This window comes from Pogona vitticeps, chromosome 12 (assembly GCF_051106095.1).
Source record: "Pogona vitticeps strain Pit_001003342236 chromosome 12, PviZW2.1, whole genome shotgun sequence".
In the NCBI taxonomy this organism is placed as follows: Eukaryota; Metazoa; Chordata; class Lepidosauria; order Squamata; family Agamidae; genus Pogona; species Pogona vitticeps.
This window is the reverse complement of record NC_135794.1, coordinates 20,063,720-20,083,751: the sequence shown is the minus strand read 5'-3', so window position 1 is coordinate 20,083,751 and position 20,032 is coordinate 20,063,720. Positions and strand designations below refer to the sequence as shown.

Genomic DNA, 20,032 nt, shown 5'->3' with positions numbered 1-20,032 from the left:
GGCTCAAGGGCATGCACTGACCATTTCACTCTCTCTAGCCTCCTCTATCACTCATTGCTTTTTTTCTGTACAAAATAAAGTAGCCAGTCACCTTGCACTAAGCCAAGTGTGCCTTTGTGCCAGATGGAATGGGAGGAGAGGGATAACCGGGTTTTAAGGATATCTCACAGACAAAGATCAAGCTTTTTCTTTCTCTAGCACCATTTCTCTGAGATTTATTTTCCCACCTGGAGTCCTGGGGAAACATAGCAATTTCCTGAGACCTCAGCAAGGACTCTGACCTGCGAGCCGGAGATCTGTTCCAACCAGATTTTGCACTGAGCAGGAGGGCAGACTGGAATAACTTCAAGATCCCTTTTAACCCTATTCCTGTCTGATGCAGGCAGACTACTTCTGCATGATTCAGAGATCTGGAGCAGGCACTCTTTTCCCCCCACCTCAGTATGAATCACCCCTAAAAATGTAAATTCTTCCACTTTGCTCCCCTGTTATCCTTGTTTAAGGATTTACTTCTCCACTAGCTGTAACCACGGTGACTGCTAACAAGATTTCTCCTTATCCAGAGGTTGCAGTCCTGCTTCGGAGCTAGACTACATTGGGAACTTTAATTCAGGACATGATGGAAATGTGAAAAGAAATAAGCCCATAGGGTTGAGTTGAAGGGAAGTGGCTCACAATGCTGAGAGATATAGGCAGACCTGTGCCAGTCCGTAGAATCAAGGCATTGGGAGCTGGAGTGGTTGCTGATAGTGATACTGGGTTTTTTCAAAGAAGAAGATGATGATGATGATGATGATGATGATGATGATGATGATGATGATTTTCTTTTTGTGAGATGACCGTTTTCATAATAATTTAAAGTGTCTATCTGGGGACCCTATGCCAGTCTTTGTTCGGTTGCAATGATTGATTATTTACTGTAATTGGTTACATTGACTTTTTGTGAATTACAAATATGCCCCCAATTCTTATTGATCAGCATTACTGATATTATCTATTATTCTTAATTTTAACTACTATAAATGGTATTTATAGTACCATGTGAGAATTGTGGATAGGAAGCCATCTCTTCAGAAAAATTTATCCCCTGTCCCCCCACCCCCCAATAGAACTGTCCAGTTTCCTACTCTGAACATAGCCTCATTCCTGGGCAATGATGGTAAAGTTTACAGACTTTATTCACATACTTGAGCCCCACTGAGTGACTCCCTAGTAGTTATTTAAGGCTGAGTCCCAAATTACACCCACATTCACTGCTTTCTGGGTGACAAGCAATAATAGACCATGGACTGAAGTTCTGCAATTTGTTTAGGTGCTGAATTTTCTCAAAGACCACTAAATGGATGGGGGCTTATTTTGCAGCACCAGTGTGTTGATTGTTTTTAACTCTTTTTAAACACTTTTTTTAAAAAAATAAAGATGGTGATTCACTCATAAAACTAACATATGCAATGCATATTTTATATCCTTTCCCAAGCTAGTGTGCCAGTTGCAATTAAACACTGCAAGTAGCCATTTAAAACTGTCCTAAGCCTCTTTTTCTTTGTACCTCCACAGCATCTCAAGTGTCTATCCCTCTTCCAGGTAGTCGTGGTCTTTGTGTTTTTACCCACTCTCTTCAGTTTGGTAGGATCTCTGAACTGAAAAAAAAATTAGATATCATCTAGGCAAAGATCAAATATAAAACAGATTGGTTCAATAGGGGAAGCCACAGTCATGGGTTTGCAATTTCCGAGCTGCGATAATGACCCTATGAATTAGTGGAAGTCACTAATTCAGAGGGTTTCCATGAGTTGAAAGCCCTTTAATGATGCTTAACAACAACTGGCTCTTCCAATGTCCCGTTTTGGACATAATGATACGTGTACTGTTTATGGTCTAAAACAAGTTGTTTGCTGCAAGTAGGAGTGTCTGAAGTTGGTTTCCTATGGCTTGTTTCTCTTCCAAAAAGCTGGAGCCATAAACCAAGGACAGCCTGTGGCTTAAGATTCTGGCTTGTTGAAGTAGGGACAATCCAGTCATATGTAACAACACCAGGCCACAGATTGAGGGTCTGCAGTTTGTTCAGTGCCTCTCAATTGCAGGAGCACGTGAGCAGCGTGTACAAACTTCCTGATGTGGCCAGTGAGTGTTGACATGCAGAATATGGTCTAACAGAAAGCAATTTAATTCCATTTCCATCATAATTTAAAGCACACCCTTTGGATGCTTTGGGAAGCAGGCAATCATATATCCAGTTGAACTGGCTCGAGGCACAATCCTAGCTGATGTCCAGTTGAAGACTTTGAGCCAAACAAATGTCAAGAAAAACTTTTTGGAATCCATCCTTGCTACTGTGTGTGTGAGGCATGCAGGCTGTTTGGAGGCTGAAGTGTGTTTGAGCTGGAGGCAGGATGTTCCACGGAGAGAACTTCGACTCCTGGAGTTTATCACTCTTTGGATGTTTCCAGAGACTGAAAAAAAAAAGAGGTCCAGTGAGAACTGGAATATATTGTAGGAAAAATCTAGCAGAATTAAAAGATTGCTTGGGTAACCTAAGGTATGATAAACACTTCTTGGAGATCTGGAACCTGCAAAGCATGGCAGGGCCAAAACACAAATATTTCCTTTCCCTTCAAGTTTCTGCTCTAAGAACATAAAGAGAGCAAATTCTATAGCTCAACTATGTCTTGCATAAGGAAGGAGTTCCTTTTATCTGTCCTGTTTGTCCTGACAAAAGGTGAGGCATGGGCTGCGGAGAAGTAATTGTCATTAACAGATGGTTGTCAAAATTAAGGAATCAACCACACCCAAAGAGCCCGAAGCAGAGGATGTGACCGAAAACGGTGTCGGTGTCGGGCCCCTGATGGAAACTGAAGCCAGGGCCATAGGTAGAGATGCCAAGTTCAAAAGAGCAGCTCCTGCCAAGATCTGAACACTGAAGGGTCAAGGCTGATATCTGCCATCAGTGATGTTCTCCTGATGCTTAAAAAAGCTTTTTTTTAAAAAAATGGTGCTGACAAGTCCTTGACTGTTGGAGGAGGAGAGATCAGGGCAGAGAGATCCGGTGCTGATATTGAAGCAGGTGTTAGGATTGAACAGGGTTGAGACTGAAGGTGGCCACAGTGATGTTAAGGGCAAATCCTGGGTCAATGCCAGGGCTTTGATGGATGCTTAATGCAAGATGGTTCTGAGCTGCTCGGTTGGCTCCTCTCGGGGATTTCTCCCAGAGATGAAGGCCACGTCTTGATTCATTAAGCTCGAGAGCTTGTTCGGCGAATCCCTTGCAAATAAACAAGCTTGAAGCAGGCAGGCCCCACCAAGGCAGAAGAGGCACCTTGAGGGGCCATCAGTAAGGGCAGTGTTTTCCCCTTGCAATCAGCACACTTTTAAAATAAGGCCATAGAGGCTATGAATCAGCCCCTAAAGGAAGCCACAGGCTTGGGTTTACAAGAGCTGAGCAGGGCTGTTGAGCGCATTTTGGAGATTGCTCATTCAATAGAGTCGCCATAAGTTGGAGGTGACTTGACAGCAGACAATAACAACAACTGCTAGATATCCAAGTGGTTTAGGTATAGTTTGATTCCCCACTATGCTTCCTTGGCAAGTGCTGAACTTGATTTCTAAGATGATCATGATGATGATGACTATTACTGCTGCTACTGCTACTACTTCAATAACAGAGGTCAGACAAGGCCAACAAAAGAAGTAACAGTCAAAGGAGGATAAATATTAAGGTCAAATAAAGGAATAACCAATGAAAGCACTCAGCAGTACTCTTAAGGATGCTTTTGTTAAGGCAGATGAAGGGATCAAGTGAGGTGCACTAGGTCATCCAGGCTTATGGTGGAGAGCAGGGTTTCCTGTTTAAAGTAGTCAGTTCCAGACAATCTTCTGCATGAGCACAGATACTCATCTGTGTGTGATCACAGAAAGCCACTTGAAGAACCTCAGTTACCAGTGGCATCCAGTGGTTACATATCTGTTCTCTATCCACCTTTCTCCTCTTGTATTCATAAGTTTATGCACTTCACGTCCTCTGCATACTCACTTTATTAAGTGTTGTCTGTAAGGTAGTAGAGCCAGCCCTTGATCATCCTGGCTGCCCTCTTCTGCACCCGAAACAATTCTATATACAATTATGGGTAAGCGAGACTGCTAAATACAGTGGGATTTACGTACTTCTAAGTATAAGGTAGCAGGACTGCTGTTCCCATACTTACCAAAATCAAAGGGACTCTCAGGTAGAGATGCCAAGTTTAAAGCCCACAGATGTGGATCTGATTCTGGCAGATTGGAGACTCAAGGTCCAAGAGGAAAGGTTTCTAATTATATAGCAGTCCAGAAGGGCAAATGGTCATGTTCCAGAACAATGGTGTGGTCTGAAAGTGTAGGAAGCATAATAGAGGATATGTCTGGAAGTGAGTTAACCAGACCGGGAATTACTTAGAGGTTGAGCTATATAGGGCTTATAATTGGTTTGAGAGAAAGCTGGTACTCTCCATGGTGGATTGGTTTAAGGCGCCCCTCCAGCTGCCAGTGTCTTGCAGTCTTTCAGGTTTTAGTCTGAGTAAAACATTGGGAAAATGTGAGGGCAAGAGGAGAAGGGGACAACAGAGGACGAGATGGTCTGACAGTGTCACTGAAGTGACCAACATGAATTTGACCCAACCCCGGGAGGCCGTGGAAGACAGGAGGGCCTGGCGTGCTCTAATCCATGGGGTCACGAAGAGTCGGACACGACTTAACAACTGAACAACAACGACAAACATTGGGCTGCCTAGCCTGATGTCCCTGGGAATGTGTCATTAAAAGCAGTAGAAGCATCTTTCAGAAATATGCATAGGGTCATAGATAACATGATCGTATGTATACATGTCATTTTTTAAAAAGCATCTGTATAGCAGAACCCAGCATACATTGAACTACGTGTTGGAAAAACATTTCTGCCAGGGGCCAGCCTTCAAAGGCAGTTTAGTAAAACGCAGCATTCCAGTGTTAAAAAGTTAGAAAATCAGCGGCTTTGCTAGTGGGAAAAAGACAAATTCCAGTTAATCACAACACTGAGATAATTCTGCATTCAGATTCCTCTTGGCTGTAGGCCTTTTGCCACTTCCTTAAGAAACCTGAAGGGGATTCCATCTGCCAGATGTGCACTTGGTTCTGTGATGTGTAGTCGATGCCTTGCAACAGTGTTTTGGAAGCATTGTTTGGCCCTTCTGCCTGCAGATGATTTAAGTGTATGAACCAGAGTGACGGGACACCTTTTCACTCCCATGTCTTTCAACTATGAGTGATTCCCCCCTCTTTTTTTTTGGTCATTTAATTTTGAAATAGGCAGAGTATCTGCTTTTATTCTGTGGTCAGCATGCTAAAACTGTTGGCTCCGTCCATCTAGCTGACAAAATAGAGTTACAAGCACTTACCTTGGACTGGCTCGGCAGTTCTTGGATTCCCTGTGCCACTGACAAGATCTTATTTGTTTAATAAACTCAATGATAAGAACATTTTTAGGGCATACACCTCACTAGGGAGCGATCAGAATAAAGAATAGCAGAATCAATTATAATAACCAAAACATTTAAAAATAAGTTCAAAACAATTTAAGGGCAAAAATGTTGGCAGTGGGAGAATTCGCTAAATAGCTGCACGGCCAGTTTTAATAATGGAACCTTGACCCTTGTATACGCCATGGACATACATGGTAATTTAATCAAATATTAAGCCCTATTTACTTGTGAGAAAACAGTATTTGAACTGTTGTGTGGATTTTTGTGTGTAGCAAGGGAGGACGAAGATGCTGAAGGTTCTTCTAGAATTGTCTTGCACGAACATTTTCTTAGGCTGTGATTATTTGGTAGGGAAAGAGCGCAGGGTGCTGTCAGACTTATGAGTTCTGGGCACATCTGCCCATTTTTGAGGCTGGTTTGGTCTCAGTATGTTACTATATGGTGGATCTTTCCAAAGTTTGCTCAGGTGTAAAGTGTGAGTGACAATGACAACTGGAGCAACTGGCTCAGAAGTAATAGGCATTCAGCATAAATTTGTGTGTGCACGCCTGTATGCCCAGGAGGGGTTTATGCTGTTTTTAATCCAGAGGATTTGTTGGAGAATGTTAGGCATTCCATCATATAGCGTTCAATGCACCAGTCTCCAGCAGTGGGCACAGGGAAACTAATTTGGTACCATATTGGCGCTGTTTAAACTAAGGATGTAGCAAGCATTCTTGATTTTGATATGCATGGTTGGAAGTATTCCATTAAATAGATTACTGGAAAATTATTAGTCTTGCTGAACATAATCTTGCATCACCACTATTCTATCTGCACCTTTTTTTCTTTGGGGGGGTGTTCCACCCCTATTACTGCTTTGTGTTCCTTGCCTTAATCTTTGCCCATCATCACCCCACTTATCAACAAGGCTCTTTAAAGTGTGGGAGTGACATCATGGTGCTTTATCGGACCTTGCGTTATCAAGAGCACTTATAAGCAAAATCAAACACTATTGCACGCCCGTCTCATAGCCTCAAAAGCAGTACACGTTGGGTTGAGGACTGTGAGGGCAAATAAGGGAAATGCAGCTGACAAGTGAAAGCTGATGTATGAATGAGGAAGAGTGACCCCACAGTGCTTGTCCCACACCTATTGTGTATATACAGTGGGCTTTGCAAATTCAGCAAAGTGTACAGCAGGAGGAGAAGGCCAGTTGAAACTGCACAATGCAGACTGTCCGTGGCATCCACGTGAATATGACTCCCATTTCAAACCTGTGCTCAACACATAGACATCAGAGGAGCAGAGCTGGCTTGAGATGCTAGTGCTGGGCAGGGAACCATTTAAAAATGCTAATTAAAATGTATTGATACAAGAATAAAATTCTTATATTAGGAATGTAATACATCAGTAATCAAGTCAAGTCAAGAACCTTTATTGGCATCTGAAAAGAAACATATAACATAACAGGCAACAGTCCCCGCCCGGCTGAGAAGTGTATGCCCAGTTAGAAAGGAAACAAAGAGGAAGAGTGGCAGAAAACATAGCAAACCCAACATAATTCATCTGAAAGAACAATTAGACATCAACAGTGAGGCTTTGGCCCCAGTAATCTAACATTTTTATGTTGTTGTTACTGCAACGCATTTTGGGGAATAGCCTTTTCAGCTGGGAGAGCAGGATGAACAGTAAATAAAGAAACAAATGTCTTTGCGTCAAGTGCTGAAAAATGAAAGGTCCTTGTCAGGACATAAAACACCGTGAAATAGTGCTCATACTTTGCGCTTTGGATAAAATGTAAGGATGTTCATCAGCCTTTTTTGAACATTGTATGCCAAAGCCTTGGTGAAAGGCACTCGTTAAGCCCGTGGTTTCTGTGACTGGGAGCATGTCTACGCTGGCAGAATAGCTCATTATTTGGGTCACTTTTGGTGCTGTTTAGTTTACAACAGCTACACATGTTTTGACTGATAGCAATTCATCCTGCCTGTTTTTAGAGCTGCCCTACTCCTTCTTGGCACAGTGGCAGGGCTACAGCAGGTTTGTTGTGCTATTTGGGAAGCTCCTAATTAACCCATTCTGGAGCCCATGTGGATGGTTTGTCCACAGCAAAATATAGCGGTGACTGGTGACTTCTGAAGTGACAATCCTGTGATGTATTGGGCAGGCTGTGGCATTGAAAAGGATGAAAGAGCAAAAAATGTATGTATAAGACTATACTTGTGTCTAAAATCTTTAGACTAAAAATTGAGGGTCGTCTTATACACGGAAGTAAGCTGAGGAGAGAACAAAAACAAGTGGAGGGGAAAGCAGGGATCAAAGCGATCCTGCAGCGCTTTGATCCCTTTCCCCCTACACTTGCTAATCCCCATTTAGATTTCTTAGCTTTAGATTAGAAAAGTGGGGGCGTCTTATATATGGGGGCGTCTTATACACGGAAAATACGGTGTATTCCTATTGATGCAGCATTATTCTATATAAGCGAGATACAGTGTCTGCATTATGTACATCATGTTAGCTAGACGCATAGCTGGAAACTTGCCACAGCCACTGAATGATGGCTGCGGAAGGGGGCATGTCTTTAATCAGAAGGGAAATGAATTGGAGTAATGTAGAGCCCTAACTGGACCCTTCTCACAGGAGAAAAAAATGTGGGTCGGTGAGAAGGGAAGGTTCACTCAAGTGAGAGATAAAATAGTTTGCACTAAAGATAAAGACCTTTTAAGGGTGAACCAGACAGTTCCAAGCTCCCTTAGTCTGGATGTGCCTTGATTCACAGGAGAATCTATTAATCTTTCAGTTGGCTGGGCTTAGAAGTCCTTAAGCCTCCTTGAAGAGGGGCTTAATAATGGGGAGCTCGAAATGGCTTTCTTCCTTTTTGGTTTGTATTGATACACAAGCAGTGATGTCACAGGATGGGAGAGAAAAGTAAAGCATAATCACTCTCCTGCTCTTGAAGCCCAGGAACCTGTCGGAGGGGGGGGGGAGAGAGTCTCGCTACCTCACAGCATGTTGACACGACAGTGGATTTCCTTTGGCAGTAATTGCACGCAGCGCCTCAGTGAGCACAACGGAAGCTTCACTTCTGTTTGAGCCTCTTGTGTGGGGTGGGTGGGAGTGGGGGATCTGTCTGAATGCAGACTGAATGCTTCAGGGCCTGAATGTGCCGAGGCTTGCCTCTAACGAAGCAGAGGGGCGCTTGTGTTATTGAAATATTGGCAGCTGCGTTTCGGTGTTTGCCTCCTGATTCTCAAGTTTCTTCTTCCGCGGGGAATTGTATGTTTGATAGGTTTTTGTTTTAATTCTTTAAAGAAATACCTGGCTAACTTCACTGAAAAATATCCACGCGAAAGGATGCTTGAACACAATGACTCTGCACAATGCCACAGCTCCTAAGAATTCCCGCCGAAACTAACTTCACATTCCCAGCTAACAGTTTTCAAACTTTCTACCTTGAGGGAAAGACTTCCTTTTTCACGTTCTAGTCATTTGTTCATCGGGACATTTATCTGCTGCCTTTCTGTGGGTAACTGAAACGGAAGGCAGCTAACAAATAAAAACGAAAATCATAGCCAAAATTAAAAATAAAGGCCGGCTATTTAAAAAGCAGCAGTTAAAAGAACATCATAAAATATCCTCAAAAAGTCAGCAATATAACAGTTGTATCCTGTGGAAACGGAGACAGTGAGAAAAGGGAACATTGAGAAAGTGACTCTATATTGAGATCAGTCTAGGAGCTACCAAAGGTTCTGTTGTTGAAAGATAGACTGAATATTGTGACTAAGAAAATAGCTTGTGTCCCTCATAGAGATGAATTGGCATTCATCACATTCAACAATCAGCATCCCTGAGCAATGTGGCTGAGATTTTTGGGAACTGAAATCCAAAAGCATCTGGAGCAGGATAGGTAAAAATCTCTGCATATTACATATAAACACATTGATTTTTTAAATATCTATACAGTATACAGTATCTTGTGGAAGCAGGTCACATTAAACTGTGAAGAGCTGTGAGAGACAGCTGGGAAAAAGAACAACAAGCAATATAAGAGACTGATAGGGCTGCCATGTCAGCTCCTATGGATACACAGGTGGCGCTCACCTATGTGCTTTGTTGTTGGTAGCGATGATGTTGATTCGATTGTATTTTATCCTACGTTTTCTTCAGTGACTTCGGAGAGGTCTACAGGGCCAGGCTGACTGGGAGCGACTGGCCCAAGGTCATTCAGTGATTGCGGGGTCCAATTAGAGGGTCATACTGTCCTGGGCTGGATCATCCTAAACAAATTGCTTTGAGGTGAAGTCAGTCATTTGGGGAGATCATAACATAGGAATCCAAGAATTGGGTAGTTTGGTGGCAGGAAACCATACTGCACATCAAGCGATCCTATTTAGCTCTTCTTGCCTTTAAAGGGAAGGGGGAGAAGAAGAAACAACAAATGTTCTACCTTTTCCCATCCTGTCTCTTCCTTCATGGGAGAGGAGGAGGAAACATCTGTCTGTCTGTCTGTCTGTCTGTCTGTCTGTCTGTCTGTCTATCTATCTATCTATCTATCTATCTATCTATCTATCTATCTATCTGTCTATCTATCTATCTATTAATCTAATCTAATCTAATCTAATCTAATCTAATCTATCATTTCCAAATGGCATAGTACTGAACTGGCTAGCTGATCAGCCAGTTCAGGGCTGGCTTACAAGGGCTTTAAATGCACACACACATACACATTTTGCATCCTCTTCTGTCTCTCCTTCCATGGTGAAGCAGGAGGAAGCTTTCTATTTCCTCATAATGGAAGCCACATAAGCAAAGTTGAGAGAGCTTTAGCCAGCCACTCTGGTTTAATCTCACCAATCACACGTGCCAGAACCAAACCAAAGCAGAGCAATCCTACAATCCCAAAACGGAGCAATTCAGGCACAATAGCCCCTGACAGGGACCCCCAAAGGTGTGAGAGGACAAGGAATCAGGGACCGGCAGGTTCACAGTTGCCTGCATGTCATGCAGTCTTGGGGGAAAAGGGAGCAAGCCAACCTGTTTCCAAAGTAGACCAAATCATTGAACAAATCTCTGGGTAATTAGGCCTTCAGTGAGCTCAATGGGTACCAGACCCTGGCTCTCCCAGTTCCACTACAGGCCCCTAACCACTGGCTCTCCTCAGTTACACCCATATTTGTTGATGATCCCCATCAGGATTTCTATAGGCTGGAAGGAAAGGCAAGAAAAAACCTGTTTTCAGGTTTGGAAGGATTTGAGAGAAACCTCAGCACAAAGCACATAACGTGAGTTTCACCAGTGCGTCCATAGCTTTAACCCCAAATAATCCGTAAATAGACTCAGTAAGCCCCTGAACATCATATCCTAGAGGAGAAGAATGTGGGGATGCTTAAGGCATCTGGTCAGAAACAGAACAGCAGACCTGGTGTCGTGCAACAAGGCGTTTCTCGTGATACATTATGTCTGAAAGGACTTGGAGAGGTATCATTAAGCCCTTTAAAAACCATACACACAGACGATTCCTGGCATCAGCCACTAGGCCTTGTAATATCAATGTACCCGTAATGTATCAAACTATTTAATACAACATCTTCAAAAAGTGAACAAAAACCCTTCAGGGAGAAATGGATCAGACAATGCTTTGCAAACGGGAGATTCGTTGGCTTGCGAGACAATGCAGTCAAATTGTCTGCAAAAGTCTGTTAGGACCCCCAGCTTGCAGATCTTTAAGATAAGCAAGCTGACATTGTTCTCCTACTCATTCTTCTGTGGTCTCCGGGACTGGAGCCAAAATGTAATTTAGACCTTTTCCTTTGCACGGTTGTTTTAGTACTGCAATTTCTTCTTTAAAGCTGTCAAATGTAGTTTCACCAGCTCACATTAGAAACTGTTTGAGAAGGGAGTGTGAGTAAAGGTCAAGGCCTTAGCCAGCTATTCCTTTCCAGATCAGATAGGGCTAAAAAGATATGTCAGCACTCAGCATAAAATGAAATGAAAATCTCCACGCAGGCAGCGCTTCATCTCCCCCCCCCCCCCAAAAAAAAGCACTGACAGTTTGGGATTACTGGCATGCTGGAGTATCAGCTGACCACTTCAGGAGACAAAACCAGAAGAATAGCTGACTCTGTGAGCCGTGTGATGCAAGGTGTCTAAATTGGGAAACATTGCTAAGCCCACGTGCAGCAGCTTCAGTGCAGAATTTGGGCCTTCTGAATCGTCCAACTTGGCCTTGGCCCAAGTAGCACAGAAACTAGTCATGGGTTGCCAATACAACATCTCAGTGCAAGCAACCTTTCTAAAAATAGAGTACCGCTTCTAAGCAGAGTGTGGCTTCTCCATTTCACTTGCACTCTCAGAAGTGTGGAAGTCATCAAGAAGGTTGATAAACGTTTGTTTAAGTTACGGCGTTCTTCCACTCCACCTTACTCTAGTCTGTTGGTTTAACCTGGGTTGGTACTCATGGTTGGGGAGATGAGAGTGAAGGATGAGAGGACTGGACTTAGGGGGAAATGCAGGGTGGTTTTTTTAACTAGGGTGAGTACTGAGGTGGTGAAGGAGAAAGAAGAACATAACGGCAGGGGAAAAGATGGGGAGAGGTCTTTTGTGAGAGTGGGGTAAAAGTAGTAGTTTTCCAGCTTAGTCAAGGCTATCAGAAGATGTCTGTGTCAGAGCCAGTTAACAGTAGAACTTTCTGATCAGATTTTTAATACGGATTTTGGGCCCATTTTGTCAGTATTTTCCTCATGCACCCAATAAGTTGGCCCAGAAGCGGCTTCAGATCATATAAACCCCAAAAAATCTTTGCCTGCTCTGTTTTGGCAAAATCCCAAGGACTTTGCCTAAGTGCCAAGGATGAGTGTACAGTACCTTATCTCAGCTTTTGGCCATGAATTTCCAGGTGAAGCTACCGAGTTGATAGGTAACCCTGTTACAGGTATTTTAAGCCAGACGTTTTGGCAAGAGTGGGGATTTAAACCCAGGCTTCCCTTATCTGCATAATTCACAATTTTTGTTTGTTTGTGTCTCCTGTGCCATTGAGTCAGAACCAACTTATAGCAACCCTAATACAGCTGTCAAGGTACAGTAAGTGAGATATTTAAGGAGTGGTTTTACCAATGCCATTTCCTCAGTGAGTTTCCATGGCCGAACAAGGATTGGAACCCTCTTCTCCAGAGTCCTAGTCCATCACTCTATCCACTAAACCACACTGGGAAGTTCAATGTCAGAATGTTTAGGATGTGTAAAAGGCCTAAATGTTTTATTATTATTTTTCTTCCAGTTGCATTGCTACATTTGTCTTTGTCTTACAGCACAGCGTGCTTTGAAACATTCACCGTTCTTGGTGATGAAAATCATGATGCTGTTTTGCTCAAGACACTTGCTTAAATCTCCCATTTGACCCCTTCAGCCTCCCCCAATCCTCTCCCTTGCTCCACTTTCTTCCCGCCATCCAAAACACTTTATTGATACAGATGGCATGGGCAAATTAGCTGGGAAAACTGACAGAATGGAAAAGGAGGACGTATCTGAGTTCATCTTAAAGTGCCAAATGAAAAGCTGACTTTGGAACCCTGAGCAATCTACAGAGCCGGAGTTCTTCTACCATTTTTTTTTTGAAAAAAATAGCCAAAAATATGTTTTCCCTGCCCATAAGATTTCCAAAGCTTAAAAGATTGCCTTCTTTTGAGTTAGACCATTAGTCCATCTCACCTGATACTCTTGACGCTGAATGGTGGGACCTTCTCAGGAAAGGTTCTCTATGACAGTGGTCCCCAACCTTGGGCCTCCAGATGTTCATGGACTTCAACTCCCAGAAATCCTGGCTAGCAGAGGCGGTGGTGAAGGTTTCTGGGAGTTGTAGTCCAAGAACATCTGGAGGCCCAAGGTGGGGGACCACTGCTCTACGACCTTTTCATGGAGGCACCAGGGGATTGCACCTGAAACATCACACACTTTTTCCAAAGTTTAGCTGACATTTCAGCTCTAGTCCAGTTCTCTCACACACCTCTTGCTCATACAAAGAGTGCTAGGGGATTGAGCGGTAGAGTTACGAACATCTCTGTTTCTAACAACATTAAAGCCTCTGAACAGCTGGGTTGTTCACCAAATCTGGAAATGTATCTTCTCAACTCACAAATCACTTGGCGATTTGTGAGTTGAGAAGATACATTTCCAGATTTAAAAGCAAGCCTTACCAGGAGCACAAAGTTCACAAAGTGATTGTTTAAGAGACTTTTCTGCCTACCTTGTGCTGAAGATCAGTACATAGGAAAATAGTAACTTGGTGTTAATCGTATACAGGCAGGACAAGAAGCAACCAGTCAAAAGGGGTAAGAATTCGTGCTCTGGAAAAGAGCAGAGAGCTATATATTCCAGAATTTTGTATCCAGACATGACTCACTACTGTATATGCATCTGAGTATACTCATAATAGATACATGATTGAAATAGTCAGTCCTTATGATTTGCCTACAGCATCTGTTGGAGATGTAGTGCCACTGAACATGATGGTTCTCATTAAGCATTGCGACCGATTATCATTATCCTACATAAATCAATCTAATTGTTTTTGTTTGAAGTCATCCAAACTAGTGGCCCCTGATAGCAGCGAGTTCCTTAAGGGTCAAACTGTGCATTACGCGTAACATGTCATTAGGAAAGAGAATTCCTTAAGACCTGAAAGCTGTCTGATCATCATGGTATAAACTTTTCACAAATTCTGTAGTTTGTGAATTTCCTTGTTCTGTCTTGTGGTTAGTACTTGGGAGTTAGACATAAGTTTCATTTGTTAAGATGCTTGCTCCAAGCTGACTGCCAGAGTTGTGTGTCTAGAACACTAATGTGAATTCAGCTTCTTGTGATGTGCTGTCTCCAGTGTATCATTTGATTCTTTGCGAATACGTATTTGTGAGGAGATGGATTTTACTTGCTGACATAAATATGCCTCAGAACACCAGAAGAACTGAATACCACCCTGCTCACCTTTGTACGAAGATGATCAAAGTCTGTTCAGAGATAAATATTGTTCTGTGTAGCCTTAGTTCAGTGTCCGCCCGCCTTTGGTCAAGAATCTGGCTAATCAGGCCCTTAAATTGTAATTGAAATGTTAAGTGGGAAACTGTTTTCCTCCCTTTGTAAATTTTAAATGGCAGAAGCCTGAAGATCCCACCCTCTCTAGGGTGGATGTAAGGGAGGGAGGTTGCTTTGGAATGTGGACATCAGCATATAAAAGCTGAGTCAACATGAAGATGATTCTCAACTTCCTGAGCTTTGGCTAATCCCCTAATTGAAGGGCCACTGTGTCATGCCAGATCCATGGTATTTATTAACTGCTGTTGGTGGTGGGGGGCTAGAGGAGGAATGGGAGGGATTGTTTTAATGGGATAATGAATGTCCTGCTGCACAAAGAGCAGATGTCAACCTGAAGGACGGCTCTTCTGCTTATCTTTCTTTCACTCTGCCCTGGTCTTGAGAGGCAGGTTGACTGAGATTATGGCATTTTTGAGCATGAGGCAAGCTCTCCCGCTGTGGGTTGTTTGTTGGACCAAGTGCAAGCCCTAAATGGCCAGATGGGGATTTTGCTTTTTGATAGTGAAATATTCAACCGGTGAAACATTCTGAAAATGACATTAGTTTTTAACCTTAGTTTCTTGTATTGTGAAACCTCTAAATTGTAACTATTAAGAAATCAAATCTTCTCGATGTCCTAGTCACAAAGACTTTTGGATAACTGGATAGGTTGAAGCATGGTTTCAAAATATTTATCACAAGCTGCCACACTTTCTGTCCCTGAATCATCTGGCGGTTTGGTGTGGTTTGTAAAGATGGATTCATTGCGTCTGACACATTGTCATGGAGGTAAAATAAGGCTTGGAATTACGGCATACAGCTCTATAAAACAGGGGCTCCAGTTCTGTAAAAATGTTCCCCCAGTACAAGGTTCTTTATCCTGTTCTCAACCATGTCGTAAAAGCTTGATAACGTGCATTGTTTAGCATTTGTAATGGCTGTATTTGTTTCCAGTATGGTTTTCATTAGCTTATAGTGTCAAAGACAATTGTTAAGGATGCTAGTTTTCCTGCATGGATGTGAAGTTGTAATACAAACCAGAAACTGGCACATGAATGTGTAACTAAGGTTAGCCCAAACTGACCTATGTCAGCAGATGGCATCCTTCTTTCTTTTGTGGAGAATCAATTTCATGAATAAGGTTTTTATCTTATGGATCCAAACGACACCATTCACATGTACCTATGAGTAAAGTTTCAAGGCTCTTGTCTTGCTTTCGGCTAAAACAGCTGCAGAAACTGCTCCATACCTTCCAGCCTCTTCCCTGGATCGTGTGTCCTTCGCTTGCTCACCTGCTTCTTGGAGTTGGCCAAGAGACTTGGAAGGACGTTAAGACTGCAGCAGCTTCCATATCCTTATATCCTGCTGTAAAAAAAACTTCATGCGGTGTCAGAATGTGGGAGTGAAGGAGCAAGTAGCTCTTTAGAGAGAGAGAGAGAGAGAGAGATGCAGTGGATCTCAGTGCAGATTCTCAGAGCTATTCAAACTGAGAGTTTCCATAGTCACCTGAAGGCGCTCTCAGAGAAACCGATGTAAAATTGGCCCATGGAATCATCCACGATCTCTAGTGGAGAGCCTGTGTTTGGATGACTCTTTAGAGGTTACACAACTGCACACAGCTTGTGCTGGCCTTGTCTGGGGTATGACTTCTTTACCTATTTGATCTCTGACGACTGCCGTACTGAATTAGAACCCTCTTTGCCAAATTAAAAACAGCAGCAGTTAAGGCCTCATTAATTAACTTGCTAAGAGAGCAGATTACACATTTCCTAGCTGTCAACAAGAGCTCCCACATATGTCGCTAGAGGATTAATTGAGGGGAAACGACATTAACATTTACATCCTTCAGCTTTTGATATATCACCTCTGCAATTAGGTAATATCCTCATGGGTTTGTTGAGTTACTTTATGAAATTATAAAATTGTGCCTTCTCAAGTCCTTGCTAGCAGAGTGCTTGCTAGCTGGCACCAGAGGCAGCAGCTGCAAACTGTTTACATATAACAACTAGGATAAACCCAGTTTTTTACAGTTGTGTGCAGTTTTCTGTTCAAGTCTAGATAGCATCATGCACTCAAGCACAGGCTTAGAAGTTACATGCTGCAATTACACAATCTCCCCAAGGGAATAATTTTAAAGCAACTCTTCTAATACATGAAAATAGAGCACTGATTTTGCTCTTGCTGGGCATCTGATGCTCTTATGTCATGGTTGTTTTTAACATTAAAAGATTTATTTTTATTTTATTTTATTTTTATTATTTTTATAATATCTTAGAGATGCTGATGTTGGGATCCTTAGGGACGAGTGAGTTGTGTATTTGCAAAGCAAAAACCCAGGCAGGCAGGGTGGTCCTTCTCTCTCTGTTTCCCTGTCTGTCAATAGTTGAAACCATTGGGACTTTCACATATAGTAAACCTTATTCAAAGTCAGCAATATTTGGATCAAACATAACTCAATTGATCCCACTGATTTGCTCCTACACAAGTTGATTGAAAACATAATCCTGGAGGAGGTTCCAACCAAAGCTATGGATGTGGAATGTTGGGTCAGTTTGTCTTCCAAATGTATGTTTTCCTAGAATCGCCAGATGATGTTCTTAGTCTCCAAAAGCACTTGTGGAATTTGTATCTGGTGTTGTTCTTGTGTGCCAGAGAAGAATGGAACCTACTGGTTGGTAGTGCTCTCCACCTAGCACACATCAGAACAGGATACATCTTCTGCTGGACGTCCGTGCTTGAGCATGTGTGCCTGTTCATGCTTAGTCCTCAGATTCTCCATTGTGAAGTTGTTTTTAAACTCCAGTATACCTTGGAGTTCTTCTGTTTCCCTTGACTATGGCTGGTTGGTTGGTGAATGATTCTATTTTGCTTCTACACCAATTTATAAAGGGCCATCTACTTTGCTTTAGAGCAGTGATGTCCAACCTTGGGCCTCCAGATGTTCTTAAACTACAGCTCCCAGAAGCCTTCACCACCACCTCTGCTGGCCAGGATTTCTGGGACCTGAGGTCCAAGAACATCTGGAGGCCCAAGGTTGGACACCACTGCTTTAGAGGAAAAGATACTGTACCCAGGTTGACTCCTCCCACCACCTCCAACTTACCTCCATTTTCTCTCTTTCCTCATAAATTTTTCTTCAGAAATTTAGCATCTCAATATCTGTTGAATGGATTGATTGTAATGAATCTCCAGAGCAAATCTGCGCTGTTCTAAGAAATGTTAACAATATCTTTCCTTTTCTCTTAATAGTTGTGTTTGTTGCCTATGGTGTATATCCCTGGCATTCAAATAACCTACATTGTAATTCAAGTCTATGGGTAGTTATTTAAGAATGGAAACACAGGGCTGAAAGAACTTGTTCTTTCATGTGAGCAGAAGAAGGAAGCTTTGCCTTTTTAAAAAGTGCCACAACATTTTTTTTGTTTTGTTATACATGCTGAAACAGACTAACACAGCAGCCTCTTTGAAAAATAACTAGTATGGTAACGTTGCATTTGCTCTGTTTCAGGGAGGTACAAAATTCACTTCCCTAATTCCCAGAATCCCCTTGCCAACATCATGAGTTTAGCTGTTTTCAAGCTGTGCTCTGATTTTGACCACCTGTGCTCTTCATAATTTGGTGTGAGATGTTGTGGCTTCGTCACATTCGCTATGTAAGTCCCACTCAACGGATTACGCGTGTGACTGAGCATGGGAGGAAGGGGAAGCCGGGAAGAGAAGCAAAGCAAAAAGCAAACCGTGCTGCTTATATACCGCCCTGTAGCGCTTCAAGCACTCTCTGGGCAGTTTACAAGTTAATTATGCAGGCGACACATTGCCGCCGCCCCCCCAGCAAGCTGGGTACTCATTTTACCGATCTCGGAAGGATAGAAGGCTGAGTCAACCTTGAGCCGCTACCTGGGATTGAACCCCAGGTCGTGAGCACAGTTTTAGCTGCAGTACAGTAATTTAACCACTGCGCTGAGGAGAGGGGAAGGAAGGCAGGAAGGAAGGAACATCCACAGTTAAGAGTCTATAATAGTAATAGCAAATGTGATTTGACAAAATCAGCATTCCCATTATTAGTTTTTAAAAAAATAATAGTTCTTTAAAAAACCCAAAATTTTATTCTCCCTTCTATCAAAAGAAAAAGAAAAAAAAATATTGGTACAGCTCTAGTGGGTGTATTTTTCCTATAATGATGGGACTGCTGAATCTTAACCTATGTGCATCTTTTGATTGGGCTAATGTATTTCAAGATTTTTTTTTTTGTCACCCGATGTATTATTCATTTGACGGTGACTGTTGCATTAAGTGTTGGAGCGCTCCGTGTTCAGGTTTGTCCCGTAGCAAAAACCTGATGGTGCAATGAATCAGCGGTACCACATCTCTCCATAAAAGCATGTGGTGCTCATGTAGGCTCGAGTTTCAAACCCCTCCCCCCCCACACACACTAGCTCCTTAATCACTGGCAATTCCCTCACTTCCCTTTAGCATGTAAAAGTATGAAGGTCAACCTTTCTCCCTCTGGATCTGAAACTCCAAAGCAGCCTTCCAATGTTAATCAAAGTTACCACACAGGGGCCTCTGCATTGTGTTTGGTTTGCTAATTAGGAGTTAGTTTATTGCCTGAAGTGAGCGGATTTTCTGCTCAACTGCATCTTCAAAAAGTAGTAAAATATCTGTCCCCCTTTTAACGTGCCAATTGAAATAGGCTCAGAATTGGTGCTTTATTATAAAGTTATGCAAAAGACTCCACGGCCTGAAATCATGTTAAAACAAAGGGCACTGCTGTGCTCCATGTTGGCTCATTTCATTCTGGTGTGGTTTGGCTTTCGTTACAGGAGAGAGAGCTGATCTAGCATCCAGCTAACTAGAATGGGTGGGTACTAGCCAAGCTGTACAGCTGAACTGAACGCCATTGCTAAAGGATCCAGGCCTGTGTTTTCGCCTGTGATCCTGCCCAAGAACACTAAGAATTGTAAAAGAATCTTGAATGTAGCAATTGATCGACTAAATTCCTTTCTGCATCTCTTGTGCGTCACAGCTTTGGAAGCCACCTCCTGGTGGAACCAAACAATCCAATTCGGTTGCCCACCCTTCCACATCTTCCTGTGAGTAAAATGCCCTTATTATGTAATGAACTCATAAAAACAAAAAGTGGAGCTTTTCTCAGGCAACGGAAAATCACCACCCTTTATAGTAAACAAAGATGTTGCCTGCTTTGATAATGAGCAGGGGAGGGAAAAGAACGATCTTTGTATGAAGCCGCTAGAGCCGTTGTTTCATCCATAATTGTTAGAGGCAACCGAACCCCAAACCTCCTCCGTGTGAGAGCAACATTTTTTGCAACTAAATAGGTCCATTGTCTCATAGATGGCGCAGGGGGAGACCCTAAGCTTGAAATAATTAAAGCACTGTTATTGAGGAACTGTGGGCTTTGCTTGTTCTTCTTTAGAATTAAGCGTCCTAATTAAAACAAAAATCCATCGCTTATAGATGAGACACATGTTTTG

The 20,032-nt window shown here is 42.6% G+C and overlaps 1 protein-coding gene across 6 annotated transcripts in view; it reads left to right on the top strand.

The window, feature by feature from the left end:
- ADAMTS17 (ADAM metallopeptidase with thrombospondin type 1 motif 17) overlaps positions 1-20,032 on the top strand; it is a 164,841-nt gene that overhangs the window by 53,723 nt on the left and 91,086 nt on the right. The gene's annotated exons all lie outside the window — the stretch shown is intronic.